Raw genomic sequence first — 23,663 nt, forward strand, 5'->3', positions numbered from 1 at the left:
TTTGGTTATGGAGGTGTTGGGCGTTGTAAAGTGTTTTGGTTATGGAGGTGTTGGGCGTTGTAAGGTGTTTTGTTATGGAGGTGTTGGGCGTTGTAAGGTGTTTGGTTATGGAGGTGTTGGAGGTGTTGGGCGTTGTAAGGTCTTGGGCGTTGTAAGGTGTTTGGTTATGGAGGTGTTGGGCGTTGTAAGGTGTTTGGGTATGGAGGTGTTGGGCGTTGTAAGGTGTTTGGTTATGGAGGTGTCGGAGGTGTTGGACATTGTAAGGTGTTTGGTTATGGAGGTGTTGAATGTGTTGGGCGTTGTAAGGTGTTTGGTTATGGAGGTGTTGGAGGTGTTGGGCATTGTAAGGTGTTTGGTTATGGAGGTGTTGGAGGTGTTGGGCGTTGTAAGGTGTTTGGTTATGGAGGTGTTGGGCATTGTACCGTGTTTGGTTATGGAGGTGTTGGGCGTTGTAAGGTGTTTGGTTATGGAGGTGTTGGGCGTTGTAAGGTGTTTGGTTTTGGAGGTGTTGGGCGTTGTAAGGTGTTTTGGTTATGGAGGTGTTGGACGTTGTAAGGTGTTTGGTTATGGAGGTGTTGGGCGTTGTAAAGTGTTTGGTTATGGAGATGTTGGGCGTTGTAAGGTGTTTGGTTATGGAGGTGTTGGGCGTTGTAAGGTGTTTGGTTTTGGAGGTGTTGGGCGTTGTAAGGTGTTTGGTTTTGGAGGTTTTGGGCGTTGTAAGGTGTTTGGTTTTGGAGGTGTTGGGCGTTGTAAGGTGTTTGGTTATGGAGGTGTTGGAGGTGTTGGGCATTGTAAGGTGTTTGATTAGGGAGGTGTTGGAGGTGTTGGGCGTTGTAAGGTGTTTGGTTATGCAGGTGTTGGGCATTGTAAGGTGTTTGGTTATGAAGGTGTTGGAGGCGTTGGGCGTTGTAAGGTGTTTGGTTATGGAGGTGTTGGGCATTGTACCGTGTTTGGTTATGGAGGTGTTGGGCGTTGTAAGGTGTTTGGTTATGGAGGTGTTGGGTGTTGTAAAGTGTTTTGGTTAAGGAGATGTTGGGCGTTGTAAGGTGTTTGGTTATGGAGGTGTTGGGCGTTGTAAGGTGTTGTTGTTATGGAGGTGTTGGGCGTTGTAAGGTGTTTGGTTTTGGAGGTGTTGGGCGTTGTAAGGTGTTTTGTTATGGAGGTGTTGGGCGTTATAAGGTGTTTTGTTATGGAGGTGTTGGGCGTTGTAAGGTGTTTGGTTATGGAGATGTTGGGCGTTGTAAGGTGTTGTTGTTATGGAGGTGTTGGGCGTTGTAAGGTGTTTGGTTTTGGAGGTGTTGGGCGTTGTAAGGTGTTTTGTTATGGAGGTGTTGGGCGTTATAAGGTGTTTTGTTATGGAGGTGTTGGGCGTTGTAAGGTGTTTGGTTATGGAGATGTTGGGCGTTGTAAGGTGTTTTGGTTATGGAGGTGTTGGGCGTTGTAAGGTGTTTTGGTTATGGAGATGTTGGGCGTTGTAAGGTGTTTTGGTTATGGAGGCGTTGGGCGTTGTAAGGTGTTTTGTTATGGAGGTGTTGGGCGTTGTAAGGTGTTTGGTTATGGACGTGTTGGGCGTTGTAAGGTGTTTTGTTATGGAAATGTTGGGCGTTGAAAGGTGTTTTGGTTATGGAGGTGTTGGGCGTTGTAAGGTGTTTTGGTTATGGAGGTGTTGGGCGTTGTAAGGTTTTTGGTTATGGAAATGTTGGGCGTTGTAAGGTGTTTTGGTTATGGAGGTGTTGGACGTTGTAAAGTGTTTTGGTTATGGAGGTGTTGGGTGTTGTAAGGTGTTTCGTTTTGGAGGTGTTGGACGTTGTAAGGTGTTGTTGTTATGGAGGTGTTGGGCGTTGTAAGGTGTTTGGTTTTGGAGGTGTTGGGCGTTGTAAGGTGTTTGGTTACGGACGTGTTGGGCGTTGTAAGATGTTTTTTTATGGAGGTGTTGGGCGTTGTAAGGTGTTTGGTTATGGAAATGTTGGGCGTTGTAAGGTGTTTTGGTTATGGAGGTGTTGGGCGTTGTAAGGTGTTTTGGTTATGGAGATGTTGGGCGTTGTAAGGTGTTTTTGTTATGGAGGTGTTGGGCGTTGTAAGGTGTTTGGTTTTGAAGGTGTTGGGCGTTGTAAGATGTTTTCGTTATGGAGGTGTTGGGCGCTGTAAGGTGTTTGGTTATGGAGGTGTTGGGCGTTGTAAAGTGTTTGGTTATGGAGATGTTGGGCGTTGTAAGGTGTTTGGTTATGGAGGTGTTGGGCGTTGTAAGGTGTTTGGTTTTGGAGGTGCTGGGCGTTGTAAGGTGTTTGGTTTTGGAGGTGTTGGGCGTTGTAAGGTGTTTGGATTTGGAGGTGTTGGGCGTTGTAAGGTGTTTGGTTATGGAGGTGTTGGGCATTGTACCCTGTTTGGTTATGGAGGTGTTGGAGGTGTTGGGCGTTGCAAGGTGTTTGGTTATGGAGGTGTTGGGCATTGTACCCTGTTTGGTTATGGAGGTGTTGGGCGTTGTAAGGTGTTTGGTTATGGAGGTGTTGGGTGTTGTAAAGTGTTTTGGTTATGGAGATGTTGGGCGTTGTAAGGTGTTTGGTTATGGAGGTGTTGGGCGTTGTAAGGTGTTTGGTTTTGAAGGTGTTGGGCGTTGTAAGGTGTTTTGTTATGGAGGTGTTGGGCGTTATAAGGTGTTTTGTTATGGAGGTGTTGGGCGTTGTAAGGTGTTTGGTTATGGAGATGTTGGGCGTTGTAAGGTGTTGTTGTTATGGAGGTGTTGGGCGTTGTAAGGTGTTTGGTTTTGGAGGTGTTGGGCGTTGTAAGGTGTTTTGTTATGGAGGTGTTGGGCGTTATAAGGTGTTTTGTTATGGAGGTGTTGGGCGTTGTAAGGTGTTTGGTTATGGTGATGTTGGGCGTTGTAAGGTGTTTTGGTTATGGAGGTGTTGGGCGTTGTAAGGTGTTTTGGTTATGGAGATGTTGGGCGTTGTAAGGTGTTTTGGTTATGGAGGCGTTGGGCGTTGTAAGGTGTTTTGTTATGGAGGTGTTGGGCGTTGTAAGGTGTTTGGTTATGGACGTGTTGGGCGTTGTAAGGTGTTTTGTTATGGAAATGTTGGGCGTTGTAAGGTGTTTTGGTTATGGAGGTGTTGGGCGTTGTAAGGTGTTTTGGTTATGGAGATGTTGGGCGTTGTAAGGTTTTTGGTTATGGAAATGTTGGGCGTTGTAAGGTGTTTTGGTTATGGAGGTGTTGGACGTTGTAAAGTGTTTTGGTTATGGAGGTGTTGGGTGTTGTAAGGTGTTTGGTTTTGAAGGTGTTGGACGTTGTAAGGTGTTGTTGTTATGGAGGTGTTGGGCGTTGTAAGGTGTTTGGTTTTGGAGGTGTTGGGCGTTGTAAGGTGTTTGGTTATGGACGTGTTGGGCGTTATAAGATGTTTTGTTATGGAGGTGTTGGGCGTTGTAAGGTGTTTCGTTATGGAAATGTTGGGCGTTGTAAGGTGTTTTGGTTATGGAGGTGTTGGGCGTTGTAAGGTATTTTGGTTATGGAGATGTTGGTCGTTGTAAGGTGTTTTTGTTATGGAGGTGTTGGGCGTTGTAAGGTGTTTGGTTATGGAGGTGTTGGGCGTTGTAAAGTGTTTTGGTTATGGAGGTGTTGGGCGTTGTAAGGTGTTTTGTTATGGAGGTGTTGGGCGCTGTAAGGTGTTTGGTTATGGAGGTGTTGGGCGTTGTAAGGTGTTTGGTTTTGAAGGTGTTGGGCGTTGTAAGGTGTTTGGATTTGGAGGTGTTGGGCGTTGTAAGGTGTTTGGTTATGGAGGTGTTGGGCATTGTACCCTGTTTGGTTATGGAGGTGTTGGAGGTGTTGGGCGTTGCAAGGTGTTTGGTTATGGAGGTGTTGGGCATTGTACCCTGTTTGGTTATGGAGGTGTTGGGCGTTGTAAGGTGTTTGGTTATGGAGGTGTTGGGTGTTGTAAAGTGTTTTGGTTATGGAGATGTTGGGCGTTGTAAGGTGTTTGGTTATGGAGGTGTTGGGCGTTGTAAGGTGTTTGGTTTTGGAGGTGTTGGGCGTTGTAAGGTGTTTGGTTATGGAGATGTTGGGCGTTGTAAGGTGTTTTGGTTATGGAGGTGTTGGGCGTTGTAAGGTGTTTTGGTTATGGAGATGTTGGGCGTTGTAAGGTGTTTTGGTTATGGAGGTGTTGGGCGTTGTAAGGTGTTTTGGTTATGGAGGTGTTGGGCGTTGTAATGTGTTTTGGTTATGGAGGTGTTGGGCGTTGTAAAGTGTTTGGTTATGGAGGTGTTGGAGGTGTTGGGCATTGTAAGGTGTTTGATTATGGAGGTGTTGGAGGTGTTGGGCGTTGTAAGGTGTTTGGTTATGCAGGTGTTGGGCATTGTAAGGTGTTTGGTTATGAAGGTGTTGGAGGCGTTGGGCGTTGTAAGGTGTTTGGTTATGGAGGTGTTGGGCATTGTACCGTGTTTTGTTATGGAGGTGTTGGGCGTTGTAAGGTGTTTGGTTATGGAAATGTTGGGCGTTGTAAGGTGTTTTGGTTATGGAGGTGTTGGGCATTGTACCGTGTTTGGTTATGGAGGTGTTGGGTGTTGTAAAGTGTTTTGGTTATGGAGATGTTGGGCGTTGTAAGGTGTTTGGTTATGGAGGTGTTCGGCGTTGTAAGGTGTTTTGTTATGGAGGTGTTGGACGTTGTAAGGGTTTTGGTTTTGGAGGTGTTGGGCGTTGTAAGGTGTTTTGCTTATGGAGCTGTTGAACGTTGTAAAGTGTTTTGGTTATGGAGGTGTTGGGCGTTGTAAGGTGTTTGGTTTTGGAGGTGTTGGGAGTTGTAAGGTGTTGTTGTTATGGAGGTGTTGGGCGTTGTAAGGTGTTTGGTTATGGATGTGTTTGGCGTTGTAAGGTGTTTGGTTATGGAGGTGTTGGAGGTGTTGGGCATTGTAAGGTGTTTGGTTATGGAGGTGTTGGAGGTGTTGGGCGTTGTAAGGTGTTGGGCGTTGTAAGGTGTTGGGCGTTGTAAGGTGTTTGGTTATGGAGGTGTTGGGCGTTGTAAGGTGTTTGGATATGGAGGTGTTGGGCGTTGTAAGGTGTTTGGTTATGGAGGTGTTGGAGGTGTTGGGCATTGTAAGGTGTTTGGTTATGGAGGTGTTGGGCGTTGGAAAGTGTTTGGTTATGGAGGTGTTGGGCGTTGTAAGGTGTTTGGTTTTGGAGGTGTTGGGCGTTGTAAGGTGTTTTGGTTATGGAGGTGTTGGACGTTGTAAAGTGTTTTGGTTATGGAGGTGTTGGGCGTTGTAAGGTGTTTGGTTTTGGAGGTGTTGGGCGTTGTAAGGTGTTTTTGTTATGGAGGTGTTGGGCGCTGTAAGGTGTTTGGTTATGGAGGTGTTGGGCATTGTAAGGTGTTTGGTTATGGAGGTGTTGGAGGTGTTGGGCGTTGTAAGGTGTTTGGTTATGGAGGTATTGGGCATTGTACCGTGTTTGGTTATGGAGGTGTTGGGCGTTGTAAGGTGTTTGGTTATGGAGGTGTTGGGTGTTGTAAAGTGTTTTGGTTATGGAGATGTTGGGCGTTGTAAGGTGTTTGGTTATGGAGGTGTTGGACGTTGTAAGGTGTTTGGTTTTGGAGGTGTTGGGCGTTGTAAGGTGTTTTGGTTATGGAGCTGTTGGACGTTGTAAAGTGTTTTGGTTATGGAGGTGTTGGGCGTTGTAAGGTGTTTGGTTATGGAGGTGTTGGGCGTTGTAAGGTGTTTGGTTATGGAGGTGTTGGGCGTTGTAAGGTGTTTTTGTTATGGAGGTGTTGGGCGTTGTAAGGTGTTTGGTTATGGAGGTGTTGGGCGTTGTAAAGTGTTTTGGTTATGGAGGTGTTGGGCGTTGTAAGGTGTTTTGTTATGGAGGTGTTGGGCGTTGTAAGGTGTTTTGGTTTTGGAGGTGTTGGGCGTTGTAAAGTGTTTTCGTTATGGAGGTGTTGGAGGTGTTGGGCGTTGTAAGGTGTTTGGCTATGGAGGTGTTGGAGGTGTTGGGCGTTGTAAGGTCTTGGGCGTTGTAAGGTGTTTGGTTATGGAGGTGTTGGGCGTTGTAAGGTGTTTGGGTATGGAGGTGTTGGGCGTTGTAAGGTGTTTGGTTATGGAGGTGTCGGAGGTGTTGGACATTGTAAGGTGTTTGGTTATGGAGGTGTTGGAGGTGTTGGGCGTTGTAAGGTGTTTGGTTATGGAGGTATTGGGCGTTGTAAGGTGTTTTGGTTATGGAGGTGTTGGGCGTTGTCAGGTGTTTGGTTTTGGAGGTGTTGGGCGTTGTAAGGTGTTTTGGTTATGGAGGTGTTGGACGTTGTAAGGTGTTTTGTTATGGAGGTGTTGGGCGTTGTAAGGTGTTTTGGTTTTGGAGGTGTTGGGCGTTGTAAAGTGTTTTGGTTATGGAGATGTTGGGCGTTGTAAGGTGTTTGGTTATGGAGGTGTTGGGCGTTGTAAGGTGTTGTTGTTATGGAGGTGTTGGGCGTTGTAAGGTGTTTGGTTTTGGAGGTGTTGGGCGTTGTAAGGTGTTTTGTTATGGAGGTGTTGGGCGTTATAAGGTGTTTTGTTATGGAGGTGTTGGGTGTTGTAAGGTGTTTGGTTTTGAAGGTGTTGGGCGTTGTAAGATGTTTTGGTTATGGAGGTGTTGGGCGCTGTAAGGTGTTTGGTTATGGAGGTGTTGGGCGTTGTAAAGTGTTTGGTTATGGAGATGTTGGGCGTTGTAAGGTGTTTGGTTATGGAGGTGTTGGGCGTTGTAAGGTGTTTGGTTTTGGAGGTGCTGGGCGTTGTAAGGTGTTTGGTTTTGGAGGTGTTGGGCGTTGTAAGGTGTTTGGTTTTGGAGGTGTTGGGCGTTGTAAGGTGTTTGGTTATGGAGGTGTTGGAGGTGTTGGGCATTGTAAGGTGTTTGGTTATGGCGGTGTTGGAGGTGTTGGGCGTTGCAAGGTGTTTGGTTATGGAGGTGTTGGGCATTGTACCCTGTTTGGTTATGGAGGTGTTGGGCGTTGTAAGGTGTTTGGTTATGGAGGTGTTGGGTGTTGTAAAGTGTTTTGGTTATGGAGATGTTGGGCGTTGTAAGGTGTTTGGTTATGGAGGTGTTGGGCGTTGTAAGGTGTTGTTGTTATGGAGGTGTTGCGCGTTGTAAGGTGTTTGGTTTTGGAGGTGTTGGGCGTTGTAAGGTGTTTTGTTATGGAGGTGTTGGGCGTTATAAGGTGTTTTGTTATGGAGGTGTTGTGTGTTGTAAGGTGTTTGGTTATGGAGATGTTGGGCGTTGTAAGGTGTTTTGGTTATGGAGGTGTTGGGCGTTGTAAGGTGTTTTGGTTATGGAGATGTTGGGCGTTGTAAGGTGTTTTGGTTATGGAGGCGTTGGGCGTTGTAAGGTGTTTTGTTATGGAGGTGTTGGACGTTGTAAGGTGTTTGGTTATGGAGGTGTTGGGCGTTGTAAGGTGTTTGGTTATGGACGTGTTGGGCGTTGTAAGGTGTTTTGTTATGGAAATGTTGGGCGTTGTAACGTGTTTTGGTTATGGAGGTGTTGGGCGTTGTAAGGTGTTTTGGTTATGGAGATGTTGGGCGTTGTAAGGTGTTTGGTTATGGAAATGTTGGGCGTTGTAAGGTGTTTTGGTTATGGAGGTGTTGGGTGTTGTAAGGTGTTTGGTTTTGGAGGTGTTGGACGTTTTAAGGTGTTGTTGTTATGGAGGTGTTGGGCGTTGTAAGGTGTTTGGTTTTGGAGGTGTTGGGCGTTGTAAGGTGTTTGGTTATGGACGTGTTGGGCGTTGTAAGATGTTTTGTTATGGAGGTGTTGGGCGTTGTAAGGTGTTTGGTTATGGAAATGTTGGGCGTTGTAAAGTGTTTTGGTTATGGAGGTGTTGGGCGTTGTAAGGTGTTTTGTTATGGAGGTGTTGGGCGTTATAAGGTGTTTTGTTATGGAGGTGTTGGGCGTTGTAAGGTGTTTGGTTATGGAAATGTTGGGCGTTGTAAGGTGTTTTGGTTATGGAGGTGTTGGGCATTGTACCGTGTTTGGTTATGGAGGTGTTGGGTGTTGTAAAGTGTTTTGGTTATGGAGATGTTGGGCGTTGTAAGGTGTTTGGTTATGGAGGTGTTCGGCGTTGTAAGGTGTTTTGTTATGGAGGTGTTGGACGTTGTAAGGGTTTTGGTTTTGGAGGTGTTGGGCGTTGTAAGGTGTTTTGCTTATGGAGCTGTTGAACGTTGTAAAGTGTTTTGGTTATGGAGGTGTTGGGCGTTGTAAGGTGTTTGGTTTTGGAGGTGTTGGGAGTTGTAAGGTGTTGTTGTTATGGAGGTGTTGGGCGTTGTAAGGTGTTTGGTTATGGATGTGTTTGGCGTTGTAAGGTGTTTGGTTATGGAGGTGTTGGAGGTGTTGGGCATTGTAAGGTGTTTGGTTATGGAGGTGTTGGAGGTGTTGGGCGTTCTAAGGTGTTGGGCGTTGTAAGGTGTTGGGCGTTGTAAGGTGTTTGGTTATGGAGGTGTTGGGCGTTGTAAGGTGTTTGGATATGGAGGTGTTGGGCGTTGTAAGGTGTTTGGTTATGGAGGTGTTGGAGGTGTTGGGCATTGTAAGGTGTTTGGTTATGGAGTTGTTGGGCGTTGGAAAGTGTTTGGTTATGGAGGTGTTGGGCGTTGTAAGGTGTTTGGTTTTGGAGGTGTTGGGCGTTGTAAGGTGTTTTGGTTATGGAGGTGTTGGACGTTGTAAAGTGTTTTGGTTATGGAGGTGTTGGGCGTTGTAAGGTGTTTGGTTTTGGAGGTGTTGGGCGTTGTAAGGTGTTGTTGTTATGGAGGTGTTGGGCGTTGTAAGGTGTTTTTGTTATGGAGGTGTTGGGCGCTGTAAGGTGTTTGGTTATGGAGGTGTTGGGCATTGTAAGGTGTTTGGTTATGGAGGTGTTGGAGGTGTTGGGCGTTGTAAGGTGTTTGGTTATGGAGGTATTGGGCATTGTACCGTGTTTGGTTATGGAGGTGTTGGGCGTTGTAAGGTGTTTGGTTATGGAGGTGTTGGGTGTTGTAAAGTGTTTTGGTTATGGAGATGTTGGGCGTTGTAAGGTGTTTGGTTATGGAGGTGTTGGACGTTGTAAGGTGTTTGGTTTTGGAGGTGTTGGGCGTTGTAAGGTGTTTTGGTTATGGAGCTGTTGGACGTTGTAAAGTGTTTTGGTTATGGAGGTGTTGGGCGTTGTAAGGTGTTTGGTTTTGGAGGTGTTGGGCGTTGTAAGGTGTTTGGTTTTGGAGGTGTTGGGCGTTGTAACGTGTTTGGTTATGGACGTGTTCGGCGTTGTAAGGTGTTTTGTTATGGAGGTGTTGGGCGTTGTAAGGTGTTTGGTTATGGAAATGTTGGGCGTTGTAAGGTGTTTTGGTTATGGAGGTGTTGGGCGTTGTAAGGTGTTTTGGTTATGGAGATGTTGGGCGTTGTAAGGTGTTTTGGTTATGGAGGTGTTGGGCGTTGTAAGGTGTTTGGTTATGGAGGTGTTGGGCGTTGTAAGGTGTTTGGTTATGGAGGTGTTGGGCGTTGTAAGGTGTTTTTGTTATGGAGGTGTTGGGCGTTGTAAGGTGTTTGGTTATGGAGGTGTTGGGCGTTGTAAAGTGTTTTGGTTATGGAGGTGTTGGGCGTTGTAAGGTGTTTTGTTATGGAGGTGTTGGGCGTTGTAAGGTGTTTTGGTTTTGGAGGTGTTGGGCGTTGTAAAGTGTTTTCGTTATGGAGGTGTTGGAGGTGTTGGGCGTTGTAAGGTGTTTCGCTATGGAGGTGTTGGAGGTGTTGGGCGTTGTAAGGTCTTGGGCGTTGTAAGGTGTTTGGTTATGGAGGTGTTGGGCGTTGTAAGGTGTTTGGGTATGGAGGTGTTGGGCGTTGTAAGGTGTTTGGTTATGGAGGTGTCGGAGGTGTTGGACATTGTAAGGTGTTTGGTTATGGAGGTGTTGGAGGTGTTGGGCGTTGTAAGGTGTTTGGTTATGGAGGTATTGGACGTTGTAAGGTGTTTTGGTTATGGAGGTGTTGGGCGTTGTCAGGTGTTTGGTTTTGGAGGTGTTGGGCGTTGTAAGGTGTTTTGGTTATGGAGGTGTTGGACGTTGTAAGGTGTTTTGTTATGGAGGTGTTGGGCGTTGTAAGGTGTTTTGGTTTTGGAGGTGTTGGGCGTTGTAAAGTGTTTTGGTTATGGAGATGTTGGGCGTTGTAAGGTGTTTGGTTATGGAGGTGTTGGGCGTTGTAAGGTGTTGTTGTTATGGAGGTGTTGGGCGTTGTAAGGTGTTTGGTTTTGGAGGTGTTGGGCGTTGTAAGGTGTTTTGTTATGGAGGTGTTGGGCGTTATAAGGTGTTTTGTTATGGAGGTGTTGGGTGTTGTAAGGTGTTTGGTTATGGAGATGTTGGGCGTTGTAAGGTGTTTTGGTTATGGAGGTGTTGGGCGTTGTAAGGTGTTTTGGTTATGGAGATGTTGGGCGTTGTAAGGTGTTTTGGTTATGGAGGCGTTGGGCGTTGTAAGGTGTTTTGTTATGGAGGTGTTGGGCGTTGTAAGGTGTTTGGTTATGGAGGTGTTGGGCGTTGTAAGGTGTTTGGTTATGGACGTGTTGGGCGTTGTAAGGTGTTTTGTTATGGAAATGTTGGGCGTTGTAAGGTGTTTTGGTTATGGAGGTGTTGGGCGTTGTAAGGTGTTTTGGTTATGGAGATGTTGGGCGTTGTAAGGTGTTTGGTTATGGAAATGTTGGGCATTGTAAGGTGTTTTGGTTATGGAGGTGTTGGGTGTTGTAAGGTGTTTGGTTTTGGAGGTGTTGGACGTTTTAAGGTGTTGTTGTTATGGAGGTGTTGGGCGTTGTAAGGTATTTGGTTTTGGAGGTGTTGGGCGTTGTAAGGTGTTTGGTTATGGACGTGTTGGGCGTTGTAAGATGTTTTGTTATGGAGGTGTTGGGCGTTGTAAGGTGTTTGGTTATGGAAATGTTGGGCGTTGTAAGGTGTTTTGGTTATGGAGGTGTTGGGCGTTGTAAGGTGTTTTGGTTATGGAGATGTTGGGCGTTGTAAGGTGTTTTGGTTATGGAGGTGTTGGGCGTTGTAAGGTGTTTGGTTATGGAGGTGTTGGGCGTTGTAAGGTGTTTGGTTTTGGAGGTGTTGGGCGTTGTAAGGTGTTTTTGTTATGGAGGTGTTGGGCGTTGTAAGGTGTTTGGTTATGGAGGTGTTGGGCGTTGTAAAGTGTTTTGGTTATGGAGGTGTTGGGCGTTGTAAGGTGTTTTGTTATGGAGGTGTTGGGCGTTATAAGGTGTTTTGTTATGGAGGTGTTGGGCGTTGTAAGGTGTTTGGTTATGGAGATGTTGGGCGTTGTAAGGTGTTTTGGTTATGGTGGTGTTGGGCGTTGTAAGGTGTTTTGGTTATGGAGATGTTGGGTGTTGTAAGGTGTTTTGGTTATGGAGGCGTTGGGCGTTGTAAGGTGTTTTGTTATGGAGGTGTTGGGCGTTGTAAGGTGTTTGGTTATGGAGGTGTTGGGCGTTGTAAGGTGTTTGGTTATGGACGTGTTGAGCGTTGTAAGGTGTTTTGTTATGGAAATGTTGGGCGTTGTAAGGTGTTTTGGTTATGGAGGTGTTGGGCGTTGTAAGGTGTTTTGGTTATGGAGATGTTGGGCGTTGTAAGGTGTTTGGTTATGGAGATGTTGGGCGTTGTAAGGTGTTTGGTTATGGAGGTGTTGGACGTTGTAAGGTGTTTGGTTTTGGAGGTGTTGGGCGTTGTAAGGTGTTTTGGTTATGGAGCTGTTGGACGTTGTAAAGTGTTTTGGTTATGGAGGTGTTGGGCGTTGTAAGGTGTTTGGTTTTGGAGGTGTTGGGCGTTGTAAGGTGTTTGGTTTTGGAGGTGTTGGGCGTTGTAACGTGTTTGGTTATGGACGTGTTCGGCGTTGTAAGGTGTTTTGTTATGGAGGTGTTGGGCGTTGTAAGGTGTTTGGTTATGGAAATGTTGGGCGTTGTAAGGTGTTTTGGTTATGGAGGTGTTGGGCGTTGTAAGGTGTTTTGGTTATGGAGATGTTGGGCGTTGTAAGGTGTTTTGGTTATGGAGGTGTTGGGCGTTGTAAGGTGTTTGGTTATGGAGGTGTTGGGCGTTGTAAGGTGTTTGGTTATGGAGGTGTTGGGCGTTGTAAGGTGTTTTTGTTATGGAGGTGTTGGGCGTTGTAAGGTGTTTGGTTATGGAGGTGTTGGGCGTTGTAAAGTGTTTTGGTTATGGAGGTGTTGGGCGTTGTAAGGTGTTTTGTTATGGAGGTGTTGGGCGTTGTAAGGTGTTTTGGTTTTGGAGGTGTTGGGCGTTGTAAAGTGTTTTCGTTATGGAGGTGTTGGAGGTGTTGGGCGTTGTAAGGTGTTTCGCTATGGAGGTGTTGGAGGTGTTGGGCGTTGTAAGGTCTTGGGCGTTGTAAGGTGTTTGGTTATGGAGGTGTTGGGCGTTGTAAGGTGTTTGGGTATGGAGGTGTTGGGCGTTGTAAGGTGTTTGGTTATGGAGGTGTCGGAGGTGTTGGACATTGTAAGGTGTTTGGTTATGGAGGTGTTGGAGGTGTTGGGCGTTGTAAGGTGTTTGGTTATGGAGGTATTGGACGTTGTAAGGTGTTTTGGTTATGGAGGTGTTGGGCGTTGTCAGGTGTTTGGTTTTGGAGGTGTTGGGCGTTGTAAGGTGTTTTGGTTATGGAGGTGTTGGACGTTGTAAGGTGTTTTGTTATGGAGGTGTTGGGCGTTGTAAGGTGTTTTGGTTTTGGAGGTGTTGGGCGTTGTAAAGTGTTTTGGTTATGGAGATGTTGGGCGTTGTAAGGTGTTTGGTTATGGAGGTGTTGGGCGTTGTAAGGTGTTGTTGTTATGGAGGTGTTGGGCGTTGTAAGGTGTTTGGTTTTGGAGGTGTTGGGCGTTGTAAGGTGTTTTGTTATGGAGGTGTTGGGCGTTATAAGGTGTTTTGTTATGGAGGTGTTGGGTGTTGTAAGGTGTTTGGTTATGGAGATGTTGGGCGTTGTAAGGTGTTTTGGTTATGGAGGTGTTGGGCGTTGTAAGGTGTTTTGGTTATGGAGATGTTGGGCGTTGTAAGGTGTTTTGGTTATGGAGGCGTTGGGCGTTGTAAGGTGTTTTGTTATGGAGGTGTTGGGCGTTGTAAGGTGTTTGGTTATGGAGGTGTTGGGCGTTGTAAGGTGTTTGGTTATGGACGTGTTGGGCGTTGTAAGGTGTTTTGTTATGGAAATGTTGGGCGTTGTAAGGTGTTTTGGTTATGGAGGTGTTGGGCGTTGTAAGGTGTTTTGGTTATGGAGATGTTGGGCGTTGTAAGGTGTTTGGTTATGGAAATGTTGGGCATTGTAAGGTGTTTTGGTTATGGAGGTGTTGGGTGTTGTAAGGTGTTTGGTTTTGGAGGTGTTGGACGTTTTAAGGTGTTGTTGTTATGGAGGTGTTGGGCGTTGTAAGGTATTTGGTTTTGGAGGTGTTGGGCGTTGTAAGGTGTTTGGTTATGGACGTGTTGGGCGTTGTAAGATGTTTTGTTATGGAGGTGTTGGGCGTTGTAAGGTGTTTGGTTATGGAAATGTTGGGCGTTGTAAGGTGTTTTGGTTATGGAGGTGTTGGGCGTTGTAAGGTGTTTTGGTTATGGAGATGTTGGGCGTTGTAAGGTGTTTTGGTTATGGAGGTGTTGGGCGTTGTAAGGTGTTTGGTTATGGAGGTGTTGGGCGTTGTAAGGTGTTTGGTTTTGGAGGTGTTGGGCGTTGTAAGGTGTTTTTGTTATGGAGGTGTTGGGCGTTGTAAGGTGTTTGGTTATGGAGGTGTTGGGCGTTGTAAAGTGTTTTGGTTATGGAGGTGTTGGGCGTTGTAAGGTGTTTTGTTATGGAGGTGTTGGGCGTTATAAGGTGTTTTGTTATGGAGGTGTTGGGCGTTGTAAGGTGTTTGGTTATGGAGATGTTGGGCGTTGTAAGGTGTTTTGGTTATGGTGGTGTTGGGCGTTGTAAGGTGTTTTGGTTATGGAGATGTTGGGTGTTGTAAGGTGTTTTGGTTATGGAGGCGTTGGGCGTTGTAAGGTGTTTTGTTATGGAGGTGTTGGGCGTTGTAAGGTGTTTGGTTATGGAGGTGTTGGGCGTTGTAAGGTGTTTGGTTATGGACGTGTTGAGCGTTGTAAGGTGTTTTGTTATGGAAATGTTGGGCGTTGTAAGGTGTTTTGGTTATGGAGGTGTTGGGCGTTGTAAGGTGTTTTGGTTATGGAGGTGTTGGGCGTTGTAAGGTGTTTGGTTATGGAAATGTTGGGCGTTGTAAGGTGTTTTGGTTATGGAGGTGTTGGGTGTTGTAAGGTGTTTGGTTTTGGATGTGTTGGACGTTTTAAGGTGTTGTTGTTATGGAGGTGTTGGGCGTTGTAAGGTGTTTGGTTTTGGAGGTGTTGGGCGTTGTAAGGTGTTTGGTTATGGACGTGTTGGGCGTTGTAAGATGTTTTGTTATGGAGGTGTTGGGCGTTGTAAGGTGTTTGGTTATGGAAATGTTGGGCGTTGTAAGGTGTTTTGGTTATGGAGGTGTTGGGCGTTGTAAGGTGTTTTGGTTATGGAGATGTTGGGCGTTGTAAGGTGTTTTGGTTATGGAGGTGTTGGGCGTTGTAAGGTGTTTGGTTATGGAGGTGTTGGGCGTTCTAAGGTGTTTGGTTTTGGAGGTGTTGGGCGTTGTAAGGTGTTTGGTTATGGAGGTGTTGGGTGTTGTAAGGTGTTTGGTTTTGAAGGTGTTGGGCGTTGTAAGATGTTTGGTTATGGAGGTGTTGGGCGTTGTAAGGTGTTTGGTTATGGAGGTGTTGGGCGCTGTAAGGTGTTTGGTTATGGAGGTGTTGGGCGTTGTAAGGTGTTTGGTTTTGAAGGTGTTGGGCGTTGTAAGGTGTTTGGTTTTGAAGGTGTTGGGCGTTGTAAGATGTTTTGGTTATGGAGGTGTTGGGCGCTGTAAGGTGTTTGGTTATGGAGGTGTTGGGCGTTGTAAAGTGTTTGGTTATGGAGATGTTGGGCGTTGTAAGGTGTTTGGTTATGGAGGTGTTGGGCGTTGTAAGGTGTTTGGTTTTGGAGGTGCTGGGCGTTGTAAGGTGTTTGGTTTTGGAGGTGTTGGGCGTTGTAAGGTGTTTGGTTTTGGAGGTATTGGGCGTTGTAAGGTGTTTGGTTATGGAGGTGTTGGAGGTGTTGGGCATTGTAAGGTGTTTGGTTATGGCGGTGTTGGAGGTGTTGGGCGTTGCAAGGTGTTTGGTTATGGAGGTGTTGGGCATTGTACCCTGTTTGGTTATGGAGGTGTTGGGCGTTGTAAGGTGTTTGGTTATGGAGGTGTTGGGTGTTGTAAAGTGTTTTGGTTATGGAGATGTTGGGCGTTGTAAGGTGTTTGGTTATGGAGGTGTTGGGCGTTGTAAGGTGTTTGGTTTTGGAGGTGTTGGGCGTTGTAAGGTGTTTTGTTATGGAGGTGTTGGGCGTTATAAGGTGTTTTGTTATGGAGGTGTTGGGCGTTGTAAGGTGTTTGGTTATGGAGATGTTGGGCGTTGTAAGGTGTTTTGGTTATGGAGGTGTTGGGCGTTGTAAGGTGTTTTGGTTATGGAGATGTTGGGCGTTGTAAGGTGTTTTGGTTATGGAGGTGTTGGGCGTTGTAAGGTGTTTTGGTTATGGAGGTGTTGGACGTTGTAAGGTGTTTGGTTATGGAGGTGTTGGGCGTTGTAAAGTGTTTGGTTATGGAGATGTTGGGCGTTGTAAGGTGTTTGGTTATGGAGGTGTTGGGCGTTGTAAGGTGTTTGGTTTTGGAGGTGCTGGGCGTTGTAAGGTGTTTGGTTTTGGAGGTTTTGGGCGTTGTAAGGTGTTTGGTTTTGGAGGTGTTGGGCGTTGTAAGGTGTTTGGTTATGGAGGTGTTGGAGGTGTTGGGCATTGTAAGGTGTTTGATTATGGAGGTGTTGGAGGTGTTGGGCGTTGTAAGGTGTTTGGTTATGCAGGTGTTGGGCATTGTAAGGTGTTTGGTTATGAAGGTGTTGGAGGCGTTGGGCGTTGTAAGGTGTTTGGTTATGGAGGTGTTGGGCATTGTACCGTGTTTGGTTATGGAGGTGTTGGGCGTTGTAAGGTGTTTGGTTATGGAGGTGTTGGGTGTTGTAAAGTGTTTTGGTTATGGAGATGTTGGGCGTTGTAAGGTGTTTGGTTATGGAGGTGTTGGGCGTTGTAAGGTGTTGTTGTTATGGAGGTGTTGGGCGTTGTAAGGTGTTTTGTTATGGAGGTGTTGGGCGTTATAAGGTGTTTTGTTATGGAGGTGTTGGGCGTTGTAAGGTGTTTGGTTATGGAGATGTTGGGCGTTGTAAGGTGTTTTGGTTATGGAGGTGTTGGGCGTTGTAAGGTGTTTTGGTTATGGAGATGTTGGGCGTTGTAAGGTGTTTTGGTTATGGAGGCGTTTGGCGTTGTAAGGTGTTTTGTTATGGAGGTGTTGGGCGTTGTAAGGTGTTTGGTTATGGAGGTGTTGGGCGTTGTAAGGTGTTTGGTTATGGACGTGTTGGGCGTTGTAAGGTGTTTTGTTATGGAAATGTTGGGCGTTGTAAGGTGTTTTGGTTATGGAGGTGTTAGGCGTTGTAAGGTGTTTTGGTTATGGAGATGTTGGGCGTTGTAAGGTGTTTGGTTTTGGAGGTGTTGGGCGTTGTAAGGTGTTTGGTTATGGACGTGTTGGGCGTTGTAAGATGTTTTGTTATGGAGGTGTTGGGCGTTGTAAGGTGTTTGGTTATGGAAATGTTGGGCGTTGTAAGGTGTTTTGGTTATGGAGGTGTTGGGCGTTGTAAGGTGTTTTGGTTATGGAGATGTTGGGCGTTGTAAGGTGTTTTGGTTATGGAGGTGTTGGGCGTCGTATGGTGTTTGGTTATGGAGGTGTTGGGCGTTGTAAGGTGTTTGGTTTTGGAGGTGTTGGGCGTTGTAAGGTGTTTTTGTTATGGAGGTGTTGGGCGTTGTAAGGTGTTTGGTTATGGAGGTGTTGGGCGTTGTAAAGTGTTTTGGTTATGGTGTTGGGCGTTGTAAGGTGTTTTGTTATGGATGTGTTGGGCGTTGTAAGGTGTTTTGGTTTTGGAGGTGTTGGGCGTTGTAAAGTGTTTTGGTTATGGAAATGTTGGGCGTTGTAAAGTGTTTGGTTTTGAAGGTGTTGGGCGCTGTAAGGTGTTTGCTTATGGAGGTGTTGGGCGTTGTAAAGTGTTTGGTTATGGAGATGTTGGGCGTTGTAAGGTGTTTGGTTATGGAGGTGTTGGGCGTTGTAAGGTGTTTGGTTTTGGAGGTGCTGGGCGTTGTAAGGTGTTTGGTTTTGGAGGTGTTGGGCGTTGTAAGGTGTTTGGTTTTGGAGGTGTTGGGCGTTGTAAGGTGTTTGGTTATGGAGGTGTTGGAGGTGTTGGGCATTGTAAGGTGTTTGGTTATGGCGGTGTTGGAGGTGTTGGGCGTTGCAAGGTGTTTGGTTATGGAGGTGTTGGGCATTGTAAGGTGTTTGGTTATGGAGGTGTTGGAGGCGTTGGGCGTTGTAAGGTGTTTGGTTATGGAGGTGTTGGGCATTGTACCGTGTTTGGTTATGGAGGTGTTGGGCGTTGTCAGGTGTTTGGTTATGGAGGTGTTGGAGGTGTTGGGCGTTGTAAGGTGTTTGGTTATGTAGGTGTTGGGCATTGTAAGGTGTTTGGTTATGAAGGTGTTGGAGGCGTTGGGCGTTGTAAGGTGTTTGGTTATGGAGGTGTTGGGCATTGTACCGTGTTTGGTTATGGAGGTGTTGGGCGTTGTAAGGTGTTTGGTTATGGAGGTGTTGGGTGTTGTAAAGTGTTTTGGTTATGGAGATGTTGGGCGTTGTAAGGTGTTTGGTTATGGAGGTGTTGGGCGTTGTAAGGTGTTGTTGTTATGGAGGTGTTGGGCGTTGTAAGGTGTTTTGTTATGGAGGTGTTGGGCGTTATAAGGTGTTTTGTTATGGAGGTGTTGGGCGTTGTAAGGTGTTTGGTTATGGAGATGTTGGGCGTTGTAAGGTGTTTTGGTTATGGAGGTGTTGGGCGTTGTAAGGTGTTTTGGTTATGGAGATGTTGGGCGTTGTAAGGTGTTTTGGTTATGGAGGCGTTTGGCGTTGTAAGGTGTTTTGTTATGGAGGTGTTGGGCGTTGTAAGGTGTTTGGTTATGGAGGTGTTGGGCGTTGTAAGGTGTTTGGTTATGGACGTGTTGGGCGTTGTAAGGTGTTTTGTTATGGAAATGTTGGGCGTTGTAAGGTGTTTTGGTTATGGAGGTGTTAGGCGTTGTAAGGTGTTTTGGTTATGGAGATGTTGGGCGTTGTAAGGTGTTTGGTTTTGGAGGTGTTGGGCGTTGTAAGGTGTTTGGTTATGGACGTGTTGGGCGTTGTAAGATGTTTTGTTATGGAGGTGTTGGGCGTTGTAAGGTGTTTTGGTTATGGAGGTGTTGGGCGTTGTAAGGTGTTTGGTTATGGAGGTGTTGGGCGTTCTAAGGTGTTTGGTTTTGGAGGTGTTGGGCGTTGTAAGGTGTTTGGTTATGGAGGTGTTGGGTGTTGTAAGGTGTTTGGTTTTGAAGGTGTTGGGCGTTGTAAGATGTTTGGTTATGGAGGTGTTGGGCGTTGTAAGGTGTTTGGTTATGGAGGTGTTGGGCGCTGTAAGGTGTTTGGTTATGGAGGTGTTGGGCGTTGTAAGGTGTTTGGTTTTGAAGGTGTTGGGCGTTGTAAGGTGTTTGGTTTTGAAGGTGTTGGGCGTTGTAAGATGTTTTGGTTATGGAGGTGTTGGGCGCTGTAAGGTGTTTGGTTATGGAGGTGTTGGGCGTTGTAAAGTGTTTGGTTATGGAGATGTTGGGCGTTGTAAGGTGTTTGGTTATGGAGGTGTTGGGCGTTGTAAGGTGTTTGGTTTTGGAGGTGCTGGGCGTTGTAAGGTGTTTGGTTTTGGAGGTGTTGGGCGTTGTAAGGTGTTTGGTTTTGGAGGTATTGGGCGTTGTAAGGTGTTTGGTTATGGAGGTGTTGGAGGTGTTGGGCATTGTAAGGTGTTTGGTTATGGCGGTGTTGGAGGTGTTGGGCGTTGCAAGGTGTTTGGTTATGGAGGTGTTGGGCATTGTACCCTGTTTGGTTATGGAGGTGTTGGGCGTTGTAAGGTGTTTGGTTATGGAGGTGTTGGGTGTTGTAAAGTGTTTTGGTTATGGAGATGTTGGGCGTTGTAAGGTGTTTGGTTATGGAGGTGTTGGGCGTTGTAAGGTGTTTGGTTTTGGAGGTGTTGGGCGTTGTAAGGTGTTTTGTTATGGAGGTGTTGGGCGTTATAAGGTGTTTTGTTATGGAGGTGTTGGGCGTTGTAAGGTGTTTGGTTATGGAGATGTTGGGCGTTGTAAGGTGTTTTGGTTATGGAGGTGTTGGGCGTTGTAAGGTGTTTTGGTTATGGAGATGTTGGGCGTTGTAAGGTGTTTTGGTTATGGAGGTGTTGGGCGTTGTAAGGTGTTTTGGTTATGGAGGTGTTGGACGTTGTAAGGTGTTTGGTTATGGAGGTGTTGGGCGTTGTAAAGTGTTTGGTTATGGAGATGTTGGGCGTTGTAAGGTGTTTGGTTATGGAGGTGTTGGGCGTTGTAAGGTGTTTGGTTTTGGAGGTGCTGGGCGTTGTAAGGTGTTTGGTTTTGGAGGTTTTGGGCGTTGTAAGGTGTTTGGTTTTGGAGGTGTTGGGCGTTGTAAGGTGTTTGGTTATGGAGGTGTTGGAGGTGTTGGGCATTGTAAGGTGTTTGATTATGGAGGTGTTGGAGGTGTTGGGCGTTGTAAGGTGTTTGGTTATGCAGGTGTTGGGCATTGTAAGGTGTTTGGTTATGAAGGTGTTGGAGGCGTTGGGCGTTGTAAGGTGTTTGGTTATGGAGGTGTTGGGCATTGTACCGTGTTTGGTTATGGAGGTGTTGGGCGTTGTAAGGTGTTTGGTTATGGAGGTGTTGGGTGTTGTAAAGTGTTTTGGTTATGGAGATGTTGGGCGTTGTAAGGTGTTTGGTTATGGAGGTGTTGGGCGTTGTAAGGTGTTGTTGTTATGGAGGTGTTGGGCGTTGTAAGGTGTTTTGTTATGGAGGTGTTGGGCGTTATAAGGTGTTTTGTTATGGAGGTGTTGGGCGTTGTAAGGTGTTTGGTTATGGAGATGTTGGGCGTTGTAAGGTGTTTTGGTTATGGAGGTGTTGGGCGTTGTAAGGTGTTTTGGTTATGGAGATGTTGGGCGTTGTAAGGTGTTTTGGTTATGGAGGCGTTTGGCGTTGTAAGGTGTTTTGTTATGGAGGTGTTGGGCGTTGTAAGGTGTTTGGTTATGGAGGTGTTGGGCGTTGTAAGGTGTTTGGTTATGGACGTGTTGGGCGTTGTAAGGTGTTTTGTTATGGAAATGTTGGGCGTTGTAAGGTGTTTTGGTTATGGAGGTGTTAGGCGTTGTAAGGTGTTTTGGTTATGGAGATGTTGGGCGTTGTAAGGTGTTTGGTTTTGGAGGTGTTGGGCGTTGTAAGGTGTTTGGTTATGGACGTGTTGGGCGTTGTAAGATGTTTTGTTATGGAGGTGTTGGGCGTTGTAAGGTGTTTGGTTATGGAAATGTTGGGCGTTGTAAGGTGTTTTGGTTATGGAGGTGTTGGGCGTTGTAAGGTGTTTTGGTTATGGAGATGTTGGGCGTTGTAAGGTGTTTTGGTTATGGAGGTGTTGGGCGTCGTATGGTGTTTGGTTATGGAGGTGTTGGGCGTTGTAAGGTGTTTGGTTTTGGAGGTGTTGGGCGTTGTAAGGTGTTTTTGTTATGGAGGTGTTGGGCGTTGTAAGGTGTTTGGTTATGGAGGTGTTGGGCGTTGTAAAGTGTTTTGGTTATGGTGTTGGGCGTTGTAAGGTGTTTTGTTATGGAGGTGTTGGGCGTTGTAAGGTGTTTTGGTTTTGGAGGTGTTGGGCGTTGTAAAGTGTTTTGGTTATGGAAATGTTGGGCGTTGTAAAGTGTTTGGTTTTGAAGGTGTTGGGCGCTGTAAGGTGTTTGGTTATGGAGGTGTTGGGCGTTGTAAAGTGTTTGGTTATGGAGATGTTGGGCGTTGTAAGGTGTTTGGTTATGGAGGTGTTGGGCGTTGTAAGGTGTTTGGTTTTGGAGGTGCTGGGCGTTGTAAGGTGTTTGGTTTTGGAGGTGTTGGGCGTTGTAAGGTGTTTGGTTTTGGAGGTGTTGGGCGTTGTAAGGTGTTTGGTTATGGAGGTGTTGGAGGTGTTGGGCATTGTAAGGTGTTTGGTTATGGCGGTGTTGGAGGTGTTGGGCGTTGCAAGGTGTTTGGTTATGGAGGTGTTGGGCATTGTAAGGTGTTTGGTTATGGAGGTGTTGGAGGCGTTGGGCGTTGTAAGGTGTTTGGTTATGGAGGTGTTGGGCATTGTACCGTGTTTGGTTATGGAGGTGTTGGGCGTTGTCAGGTGTTTGGTTATGGAGGTGTTGGAGGTGTTGGGCGTTGTAAGGTGTTTGGTTATGTAGGTGTTGGGCATTGTAAGGTGTTTGGTTATGAAGGTGTTGGAGGCGTTGGGCGTTGTAAGGTGTTTGGTTATGGAGGTGTTGGGCATTGTACCGTGTTTGGTTATGGAGGTGTTGGGCGTTGTAAGGTGTTTGGTTATGGAGGTGTTGGGTGTTGTAAAGTGTTTTGGTTATGGAGATGTTGGGCGTTGTAAGGTGTTTGGTTATGGAGGTGTTGGGCGTTGTAAGGTGTTGTTGTTATGGAGGTGTTGGGCGTTGTAAGGTGTTTTGTTATGGAGGTGTTGGGCGTTATAAGGTGTTTTGTTATGGAGGTGTTGGGCGTTGTAAGGTGTTTGGTTATGGAGATGTTGGGCGTTGTAAGGTGTTTTGGTTATGGAGGTGTTGGGCGTTGTAAGGTGTTTTGGTTATGGAGATGTTGGGCGTTGTAAGGTGTTTTGGTTATGGAGGCGTTTGGCGTTGTAAGGTGTTTTGTTATGGAGGTGTTGGGCGTTGTAAGGTGTTTGGTTATGGAGGTGTTGGGCGTTGTAAGGTGTTTGGTTATGGACGTGTTGGGCGTTGTAAGGTGTTTTGTTATGGAAATGTTGGGCGTTGTAAGGTGTTTTGGTTATGGAGGTGTTAGGCGTTGTAAGGTGTTTTGGTTATGGAGATGTTGGGCGTTGTAAGGTGTTTGGTTTTGGAGGTGTTGGGCGTTGTAAGGTGTTTGGTTATGGACGTGTTGGGCGTTGTAAGATGTTTTGTTATGGAGGTGTTGGGCGTTGTAAGGTGTTTGGTTATGGAAATGTTGGGCGTTGTAAGGTGTTTTGGTTATGGAGGTGTTGGGCGTTGTAAGGTGTTTTGGTTATGGAGATGTTGGGCGTTGTAAGGTGTTTTGGTTATGGAGGTGTTGGGCGTCGTATGGTGTTTGGTTATGGAGGTGTTGGGCGTTGTAAGGTGTTTGGTTTTGGAGGTGTTGGGCGTTGTAAGGTGTTTTTGTTATGGAGGTGTTGGGCGTTGTAAGGTGTTTGGTTATGGAGGTGTTGGGCGTTGTAAAGTGTTTTGGTTATGGTGTTGGGCGTTGTAAGGTGTTTTGTTATGGAGGTGTTGGGCGTTGTAAGGTGTTTTGGTTTTGGAGGTGTTGGGCGTTGTAAAGTGTTTTGGTTATGGAAATGTTGGGCGTTGTAAAGTGTTTGGTTATGGAGGTGTTGGGCGCTGTAAGGTGTTTGGTTATGGAGGTGTTGGGCGTTGTAAGGTGTTTGGTTTTGGAGGTGTTGGGCGTTGTAAGGTGTTTGGTTATGGAGGTGTTGGGCGTTGTAAGGTGTTTGGTTATGGAGGTGTTGGGCGTTGTAAGGTGTTTGGTTTTGGAGGTGCTGGGCGTTGTAAGGTGTTTGGTTTTGGAGGTGTTGGGCGTTGTAAGGTGTTTGGTTATGGAGGTGTTGGAGGTGTTGGGCATTGTAAGGTGTTTGGTTATGGCGGTGTTGGAGGTGTTGGGCGTTGCAAGGTGTTTGGTTATGGAGGTGTTGGGCATTGTAAGGTGTTTGGTTATGGAGGTGTTGGAGGCGTTGGGCGTTGTAAGGTGTTTGGTTATGGAGGTGTTGGGCATTGTACCGTGTTTGGTTATGGAGGTGTTGGGCGTTGTAAGGTGTTTGGTTATGGAGGTGTTGGGTGTTGTAAAGTGTTTTGGTTATGGAGATGTTGGGCGTTGTAAGGTGTTTGGTTATGGAGGTGTTGGGCGTTGTAAGGTGTTTGGTTTTTGAGGTGTTGGGCGTTGTAAGGTGTTTTGTTATGGAGGTGTTGGGCGTTATAAGGTGTTTTGTTATGGAGGTGTTGGGCGTTGTAAGGTGTTTGGTTATGGAGATGTTGGGCGTTGTAAGGTGTTTTGGTTATGGAGGTGTTGGGCGTTGTAAGGTGTTTGGTTATGGAGGTGTTGGGCGTTGTAAGGTGTTTGGTTATGGACGTGTTGGGCGTTGTAAGGTTTTTTTGTTATGGAGGTGTTGGGCGTTGTAAGGTGTTTGGTTATGGAGGTGTTGGGCGTTGTAAAGTGTTTTGGTTATGGAGGTGTTGGGCGTTGTAAGGTGTTTTGTTATGGAGGTGTTGGGCGTTGGAAGGTGTTTTGGTTTTGGAGGTGTTGGGCGTTGTAAAGTGTTTTGGTTATGGAGGTGTTGGAGGTGTTGGGCGTTGTAAGGTGTTTGGTTATGGAGATGTTGGTTTCTTTGATTTGTCCAGTCTGGCTTTACAGTCAGTCGGGTGATACGAACTGTCAGTATCTGTCTATCTGTCTGTCTTTTTGTCTGTGTGTGTATCTGTCTGTCTATGTGTGTATCTGTCTATGTTTAAATGTG

The 23,663-nt window shown here is 46.4% G+C and overlaps 1 protein-coding gene across 5 annotated transcripts in view; it reads left to right on the plus strand.

Annotated features, from left to right (window-relative positions):
- Positions 1-23,663, plus strand: part of LOC143291437 (uncharacterized) — a 57,497-nt gene that overhangs the window by 17,997 nt on the left and 15,837 nt on the right. The gene's annotated exons all lie outside the window — the stretch shown is intronic.

Source organism: Babylonia areolata, chromosome 17, assembly GCF_041734735.1.
Source record: "Babylonia areolata isolate BAREFJ2019XMU chromosome 17, ASM4173473v1, whole genome shotgun sequence".
NCBI lineage: Eukaryota > Metazoa > Mollusca > Gastropoda > Neogastropoda > Buccinidae > Babylonia > Babylonia areolata.